This window comes from Atta colombica, unplaced genomic scaffold (assembly GCF_001594045.1).
Source record: "Atta colombica isolate Treedump-2 unplaced genomic scaffold, Acol1.0 scaffold96, whole genome shotgun sequence".
In the NCBI taxonomy this organism is placed as follows: Eukaryota; Metazoa; Arthropoda; class Insecta; order Hymenoptera; family Formicidae; genus Atta; species Atta colombica.
The window spans coordinates 1,954,468-1,964,773 of record NW_017259590.1 but is presented as its reverse complement, the minus strand read 5'-3'; positions in this window follow the sequence as shown (position 1 = coordinate 1,964,773).

The window sequence follows — 10,306 nt, the reverse complement described above, 5'->3', positions numbered from 1 at the left end:
GATAAATTCTTTGATTGATTCTTTAATATATAATAATACAATATAATATTAAAGTTCTTAATTCTTAAGAATTATCATATTATAACATTATACTTGAATATATAACAAAAAAAATACAAATTATCATAAATTTCAATGACAATTTAATAATGTATCGCGATGCATCACTGATGGAAAATTGCTACGTAATCTCCCTCGAATTACACATCAACGGATAAATTTTTGCGCAATATACCCCACGATAATAAACTATCAATAAACCATCAATAAACTCTCTTCTCTTTTTATGAGACTCATTTGTCCAAAGCTAATACGTAGGTAGCATCTGTCGCAATAAACATTTTATCGATTTCGCATTGCATAATGAAACACATTTGTAAAATTTGTGTAATCCTTTCATAATTCCTGTATGTCGAAGTATTTCTTTTGAACAAATATCTCATCTGACGTACATTTTTTTTATCGTGATATTAATATTAATATTAAATACAATTAATATTAAATACAATCTCAAGTACAAAATTGCACTTTTTATTTAAAAGTGTTTATGACAGCAACATTTGGAGATGTTTGTTTAAAAATATTTATGATAATCGATCGCTCACTTGAAAAATCATTAGTATCATTTTATTCAATTCGACGTAACATTTTTCCTTAACCGCAATTTTTGCAATTCATATCAGATGCGACTTTGTTCCGTCGAATGTACGATATTTATTTTAAGCGAGGTTTTCAACCAATTTCGATTGTTTATCAAGTCTTAGAAAGATCTCGACAAGATTAACATATCAATCTTATCGTTTCTACCAGAATGTAGCTAATTAATAAAAAAAAAATAATATTTTGAGAAGACACAGTTCGAGGGAATGAAGAGCGGACACACGACTTTCTCTCGAAAACTTCGCCCGACGTTGTCCTACTTGTACTTCGCTCACTATTTCGTTACGAAGATATATTAGTGGGTGTTAAATGCTAGAAATAAACTCTCTAACTATTCGGATACACTCCTCGGTTTGCGTGTCACTTCCAAAATTAATATGCAACTAAAGCTGCGAACTTTTAAGATAAGGTGGCATTCTTTTCTTTTATGATAATGAATAATTTCACAAATTATAAGTTTGTGCAAACCATATTTTATCGGCAATGTTAATCGTGAAACAAGTTTATTAATATAATACAAATCTGCACGCGAGAACACTCTATTATAAACTCAAAAATTTACCTTGTAATTATTTTATAATACAAATGTGTCCCATTTTTTTAATAATAACCCTTTTTATTTTCATTTGAAACAAAGCAAACGTGTAATTGAAATTTAAATGAGAGTGCAATAAAGAATTAAAAATATTCCGCGAAATTACGCACAATTCCCGCACTCATCCCGAGAATTTAATGCATCGAAATGAGAGACGCGCGGTTTTATCAGAAGATGATAAATTAAAGCAGATAAGTCCGCTCGCGCGCGCAAAGTCCTTCATTATGTGTGTACGATATATGCCAAGCTCCGCGTTGTACAAAGAGAGTTATAATATTCCGAGAGATGATTGAAGAATAGGTTACGCCAAGGCTCTATAAGCCGGCGTGTGTCTCGGCGCAACTTGATGAAGTATAATTGGCGGCGTGATTGGTTTTCTAACCTTTCACTAATGTGAATGATTAGAGGATAGATAAGTGAAACGCGTCAGGCATTCGCAAGAGTGAGCGCGCGCGAGTCTTTGGCAAGAGGGAATGATTAAAACTTCACTTCGCGCGCGAGTGCGGCGAACGAGCGAGAGCGAGCACGCCTGTATTTCTCTGTCAGACGAAGTTAATACGTAAGGATCGATAGATAAGATAGATAATTAACTTTCGCTTGAAAGATGTAGTACGAAGTGTTGTCGTTTGATGAAGACGTCGGTCAAAATTAGAGGACGGAATTATTGGCTGCTTTATCCAAGTGTCAATCTCTTTCCCTAAACCAGAATAAAAGACAATGTAGAATTTAAATTTTCATCGAAAATAAAAGTGCACTATCGTTAGTTAGTTCCACGAAGATATTAAGAGATGATAGATTGCTTCATAAAAATATAAATATACCAAAGTAAACGAGATTATTTCTAAATAAAATATATATGAAAATAAAATTTCGATTAGAGAGAAGATTTTCGATTAGAGAGAAAATAAAATTTCAATTAGAGAGGACAAAGCTTGATTAACCAAATTCGGAAATTTGTATTGAAGAAATTTGTATTAAATTATTTTCATTAATATGTAAAAATATTAACCGAATGAAATGCGAGACATATCTTACTAATTAATAAAAATATATCAACAAAAAGGCAATATACGAAAAAAATAAAAACATCAATTAAATTGCAACTATACGTCAATACAGTATACAATATACATTATACAATATATCATAATTAAAATATGAAAGTATCTAATGTTATCTTATTTCATCAAAACTTATTTATGAACGTATCAATCAAGATTTTAAAAAATTCTAATTAATTTCTGAGATTAGAGCTACAAAGTATCGCATTAGTCCAACCTACAAAAATGTCGAGTTGAATGAAAGACTTTTAGCTCATAATAAAGTACTCATGAAAGCATCAGAGAGATAATAATATCGCCTCGAACGCACAATGCAAAAAACCGTTTTACAATTGTTACATAATTGTCGAGTATAGGTCCGCTGGCTCGACGCAATTATTAAGCGATGATAATGAGCGTATCCGATAATAACCCGCGTGCAGATAACTGAAATATTAGAAAACCGGTTATGTCGAATGTGAGCCCGGAGAGATATGTGTGGCGGCATTAAAATATAAATTAACTTCAAGGGGCGCATGCGTTCCGTTTCCGGCGACTCTCTCTTTCCTTCCCTTTCCCCCCCCCCCCCTCTCTCTCTCTCTTTCAGAATATGTGTTATAATTGCCATTAATTGTCTGCTTAAATATGAATTTTCGCGCGCCGAGCGATAAATGCATACCCGCATACCGCCCATTTTCCATATCCGGCGCGAAATGTTACGATTCGCTGAACATCTTTCGATGCCGCGCTAATAATATATTTCGCATAACACGTATTAAATCGTATGAGAAACACCTACGGTTTTCAATTTAAATTCTCGCGCGTTCATTGCACACCGGCGAGCATTAGGTCTGAAATTAATCAAATGGAAAATCCGATTAACCCTCCGGCCGCAATCCGACCTCAATTCGTCGCGAATCGCAAGTATTATGTAGGCCGCCGAATGTGCCAAAATTTCCGCTAAATCATCATTTCGCAGCCATCGAGCGGATAATACCTTGTTACTTACGCGACAGAAAGATTCATCATTACATCTCTCAGGCTGGATTGTTCCACTTTTTGGTAAACTTCAGCTCACTGTCTCACTTATTCTCTTACTAGCTCTTATCTTTTTACTCTTTTATTCTTTTGTTTATCCAGTAAATAAATTATCACACATGGTTTATCCGAAGATGGAATTACCGGCCCTTAGTGTTATAAAATTTGTCAAAATTCTACAGCACTTCGAGAAATGCGACTAACTAACTCGACGTTTCTAATGATATTTCAGACTTGTTAGAGTCTGGCGTCGAGACACAACCAATTTGCAAATATTAAATTTTACCGTCATATTTTATACGTGTGTTATTCCACGCGGTGTATTTTATCGTGGCGGTAGATCAGCATGTAAACGAAACGAAGAACTGTTCGTGAGCGCGACGTCATCCGGCGGATCGGAAAACGTATGTGCGAAATGGTTGAAACTTGATTTATGACACGATGTGTGTCATTGTATAATTACAATGTCGAAGATTATGATACACTGTTAATTCTACCGATGAAATGTTCATTTAGCTCATTTATTCAATCACTTTAAAAAAAGCATGAAAATATATTAGACTGTGTTGTGTAACAGAAATATATGAAGTAAAAAATACATATATAAAGTTTTAATCTTCTAATATATTTATACAATATTATAATTGTATTGTACACAACAGTAATTAAAATAAGTTTAAGTCGGATAACGGAAGAATCCTCGAATAAACTGAATAAACTGAAGATGACTTAAACTTTATCCTTAAACATTAGACAGTAATAAATATAGTTTTATATAAAATAAAAAACATTTAAAATTTAGAACGTTAAACCTAATTTCAAAATTTGAATTTTATTATAGCTCTGCAATATAGATTTGAACACAATGTAATTTTTTTTAATTCGGCGAATTTTTACATGACAAATCCCTTCCCGAATAAAACAAAAATCGATTTCTAATGTTACGCATCATCTGATTTAATCAAATTTAACAAATGTAAATTTCACGATTTAGATAACTTGTAAAACTATAGTAGATCTACGATATTACTATTATAATTCGCGAAACGCAATCCCCTAAGAAATATGCAACTTAGCCTCCGCAAAGCTCCTTATTCGGTGGGATATAGGAAAATACGTTCTTTTGGATAAATCCTATCCTCGAGATGCAGGCACTTACTCTGATTGGATAAAAGCGAGGACGAACGACGCGGATTAAGCATATACTTCTCTTACACGTGTTACATAATCCGGCGGATAATCATACCGTATAATAACGAGAATTTTCTATAATAACGAGAGATGGTAGCGAGCGTATAGTACGACAGAACCTGCAGAAAATTTATTATTCATCTTGAATGCAAACGTAAATTAGCCCCTGAATTTGAAACACGAGATAGTCAGACATTACTGAATTAACTATTCAATTTTGTGTTATCTTTGTGTTATCATGTATCAATTTGGAATGTTCTATAAATTAGCAGAATAAAGAGCAGAATCAATTCTAACATTTTTATTTGTAATTCATTTATTGCTAAAAATTTGTCAAAGAAAGAAATTTGTTTTTTTTTTGTTAATTTTTAAAAATGATGTTCCGCTAAAAAAAAGATTCTTTTTTTGCACATATTGTTCCGCTAATTTAATCTTTTTTTAGCGGGATATAATTTTTTTAAGAAAACTGACAGAGCAGAGCAACAATTTTTTTCTTTGACAACTTTTTAGCAACAAATAAAAATTTTAATTAGAATTGATTCTGTTCACTTTGTTTCGCTAACTTATAATTCGCGAAAACGGTAATTTGGAGTTAATAATAAATGAATTGATTATCTATGAAATCAAACAAATCAACAAAATTAAGCAATAAATTTTTGTATAATGTGAACAATAATATTTAGAACATTTAAATTAAATAAACAAAAATGATTATAAACGATACAATTTAATATATACTTATTTATTTTAAACCGTTTTTATATTTTTTCTTTGTACTTTTTAATTATTTTTCAATAATAAAAAATAATAGATAAATCAGTATAAATATGAATTTGATTATCAGCAACAGAAAATTCCTAACATAAAATGCAAGAATATCTCAACTGATATAAACTGATATAACTATACAAAAAGGCTCTTAAAGAAAAGATATGAAGAGTATTTCAATTTTCGCTTCTTTCATCTTCTTTGTTTCCCTTCGTTCTCTTTACTTTGTTTTCATTTCTCTGAATTGATAACGAGTGTGCCGACTCATACGAAACAATATCCTGATAGTATCACTGATTATCTATATTGTCATTGTCATCGTTATTATTTCTTATATGTATACTGATATTTTTAGGTAAATGAGAACAAAGAATTTAAAAAATTTACAAAGTAAAAATTGACTAAGATAATATTATTTAGATAAGAATACCAAATAAAATTCTAATTTCATTTGTCATCGATCGTACATAGTATAAATTTTTACTTCTCTGACGAATTCTAATGTATGTATATTTTATGTGCGTACTGTTCCGTTTCAATTAACAAGATGAAGATCCTTCTTAATTTTATTGATACCAATAATTATATAGTTTTTCAATGTACGAAGTACATGTTTAATCTTCGATCGACTTATGTTTTTTTACCGTTTTTAGACATATTTTGTAAACATTGATAATGATCCGATTATGATCGAAATGTTTGTTATTGTTAGCCGATATTATTAATATATTATTAAATTTCATAATTAATTTATTAAGACTTTTACTTATCTACCAATTTTTATAAGTCAAAAAATTTTTGGCTCGTAGCCCTTTTGCCTTTAACTTGTTTTTAAATTATTGAGCCATTATACTATTACATATTTTAAATAAAATAATATTTTTTAAACAACACCCATTAATTTTATTTAAATTCCAATATCTAAATTATATTTAAAAAATAATTTTAAAGATGAGAGAGAGAGAGAGAGAGAGAGAGAGAGAGAGAGAGAGAGAGACCAAAATAGAAATGTGATAAAATTTCTATAGCAATAAGAGACGTGAATGAAATCAATTATAAAATCCATCGAAGAAATTCCTGTCAGTTCGCGTTCTAACATTTACTAGAATTGTTTGCGAAACCGGTTAACGTTTTCGCGTGCAACGGTGCAGCGAGAACGGCAAAGAGATCGCGCGTAAGGAGAACAGCATGGGATAATAATAATTCCGCATCCGCACGCGCGTTATAATCTCAGCGCACCGTAAGCGTCGCGTCGCATCGCCGGCGCGAACACGCGCAATTTTACAAACGAACGAGCGCGACGACTTTCGTTCGCGCTATGAGTAAATATCAATCGAGATGCTGCCGCACGATAAAGTATCTCTCTTTCTGCGTCGTCTCGATAAAATGTACCCATATCGCTCATTAACCGCGCGGCGCAAATCGTGCGTTCCACCTGCGATTGAACGGCTAACCTGTTCCATTTGGTGCCGACTTGCACCCGCATTCTTCGCCGGTGCGTTCTGCGATTTCGACATATCAATTGTACCCGAGGATCCCTTCCGATATCACACCCCGGTAGTCCCCCAGCTGTAAGAATAGAATCGAATGCAGGCTATGACGAAACACCTTAAGCTAGAATTATGTTCGAAAAAAAACATGTATAAGTGAATAATCTAAAAATATTACGGAAAGAAAGGCGTTTCAAATGCGATAACAAGATAATAAATTTTTTTAGATATTTCTTACTTTGTGTCTTGCAGTTTATTTTAATCTAAGTTTCCGACTAATAAATAACTTTATTGTATTGCTCAGATAAAAAAATCTCTCAGATAAAAACAAATAATAAATAGATTTAGTATACAATACTTAATATAATTCTAATTAAAAATATCGTGTTTTTAAGTTGAATGTAATAAGATTTTTATTAACTTATAATATAAACCAAAAAACAGATTAATAAAAATTGTCTGTAAAATTATATGTTGGCTGGAAACTTTTGGCAACTTAATTGTATATCGCAAAGATATTCAATTTGCCAAATATCAGAAAGTGATTACACTCCAACATCTTCCAAGTTTTTCAATAACTAATAATAATAGTAATTGAAGAAGGAAACACAATACTATTAAATAAAATGCAATTTCTAGTAACATTAAATGATTCTTTCGAATCATTTAATCACATACACGTAGTAAAGTGTAATTAAAAATAAAATTGTACATAAATACGTAATAAGCTGGTTCTATTGAAAATTGCAAGTAAGTATTGGTTGGAGCTTCGTCATTAATCTCTCCCTTTTTTCTCTTTCGTTTCTATGTTAGTTCTTCTACATTACACAGTACGACGAATACAACAAATCTCGAATACTATTTTTCAAGAAACTTCGATATTTACTGGATTTATTCTCAAGGCACTCGTTCGTACAATTTCCAAGCTGAATGACTCTTCCTAGTCGTTATGGATCTCGATATGTGATTGTACCAAGTACTCCGCAAACACGTCAAATGAAATACGATGAAACTTGGGTAACGAATTGACTCGAAACTCGATCCCGGCCCTACTCGACAGTACATAAATCACATAAGATGCGAGCTCTCGTGTGCCAGTCGGAGAGATACATAGTAGCACTCGTGCGTTTGCTATTACGATTCCTACATTTATCGTCAACAGGTCAGACCGGCTCTGGAGAACGCGTCGGTTTCCTTGGTACGAGAGCATGGGACGAACAGTTTTACGCGGGAAAGAGAGAGCGTATACATCAATGTTGTGTTGAGTGAAGTAAGATGGTGTCGAGTGTTTTATTTCGCAGCAAAAAAATATCTATGATATTTAAGAAAAAATGCTGCAGGTTGGCAACGCTCAATATTAACGCTTGACCGCCTATGATAGTCATATACTTAAATTATATATGAGAACTAAATCAATCGATAATTATATATCGTATGTATCTGTTTAAAAAATATATATATCTTCTTTGCATCTTGCATTTTCTTCGTTTCGGATTAGCATTTTACTAATGCATTATTTACATATATAAATCTAAATTACAAAATAAATTAAAATACAAGGAAATCCGCTTGGAAAAAAAAAAGTTTTACGCTAAAGTATGTAAAAAGTTTAGATAGATACAGATCTGAAAATAATATTATTGAACTTCATAATAATTACGTAGGAGACACTATGCTCAAGCTGGTTGCTAGTATGTAAAAAAACTTTTGCAGCATTCATCATCATGCTTGAGTTCTCTGCGTAATTATTGATGGCTCGACAAAATTATTTTCAAATCTGTATTTATCTGAACTTTCAGACTAAAATTTTTGTTTACTTTACTTCAGTAAAATTGTTCTTCCCGTGCATAAATATATAACAATTGCATCTCAAATTATAAAAATTTCAAATATTTTATTACCGAATATTTTATCACAGTATATCTATTAGGTTTTATTATTTATGTACGTATATACCAATTTAAATTTGACAGTGTCGAAACAGTGTTCATCTTTCATTATAGACAACCGACAGACATACAGCCAATTATTTTTCATTCTGACTTCACGAAGAGGGAGTGTGGCACAATGGACGCATTTGAAGTGTTCGTCATTGCGAGATAAGATGGATATGTCCCGGCCGGCCGGCGGCGACTCGATTGTCTCGTCACGTGAAATTTATCTACGCAACAAAGTAGCGCAAGTGACGAGAGGAATGCTTTTCTAGTCCGGTTAAACAACCACAAGCGATACTATTTTTACGATTAGCGCGAAAGTCACGTGCCAAGCCCGAAAAAAGGAGAGCCTACTCATAGATCAGTTATCTCTGACGCATTCGGAATGCTTGCATTGCTCATGCAGGTGACATATTTATAGGTGAGCATGATCTTTTCTTTGGCAAATTCATTAGGCAAAAAAGTAAATCGATCGAACCAATCGCGTGTGCGCAAATGCGACCGCGTATGATTAACGATCGGCAAAAAGTTATGCACAGATAACTTTAGTAGGTCACTCTTTTTCAGAGAACAGAAAATTTATAAAAGCTTACATACAAAATGTATTACAAGCATTACTTATATTTCTTATTTTTAAAAATCAATTATTTTAAAAAAATTTCCTCTAATTGAATTTTAATTTTTAACAAGAAAATAACATCATAAATTAAATTAACGTTTTATTTCAGTTCCACTAATAATTTATTATCTATCTACAATTTGCATAAATTCATAATTTGTTCTAAAAATTCTTATTCTAATAACTTTGTTTGAATAATTTTTATCGATGTCTAAACAATTGTTATTTCTTTTTTAGTTTATCGTGTTAAATACATTTTTCTTTGTATAGCATATAAAAATATGTAATGAATATTTCTGTATTTTACCAAGATTCGTTTCGAGTATACATTATCGCTTGTGTAAGCATTTCGTTCGACAGAAAATGCGAGGAAAATATTTCACAGTGAGTTTTCTTGACTGTCGGAATGTGGCGTAATTATTTTTCAATGCCACGTGCCTCACTAATGAGTTATCACAGGCGGGTTACGCTTATTATACAACAATAAGAGCAATAATAAGGTTACCCACATTATGCACTTTCTCTCGAGCGACGACAAGACGCCAGTAATGCATGGCGTTCACAAAGTCTTTCGACCCATTTCTGATTGAGTTTCGCCACTTTGCCACGGTAAGAAATATATGCACACAAAAACAGAAATAAATAATGGTAATCCACCATGCATATCAATAGAGTTACGCGGTTTCGAAAGATAGCAACCAAACATTTTTTCGACAAAATACAATTTGCGCTAGTTTTTTCCTTACAGTTATTTAGTCCCGAAAGTAAAAAAAAGAATACATTTTACGAACAAAAAAAGCATATTTCATAAATTAATTTTTATAATCAAAAAAATTTTTATAATCAAATTATCGTATTAAAAAAATATTCTTAATTACAAAAATGTCTCTTAACTCATTTATTTTTGGACGTCACGTATCTCACAATAAAAGACAAATTATTTAATATTATTTATATTAAACTTCATATTC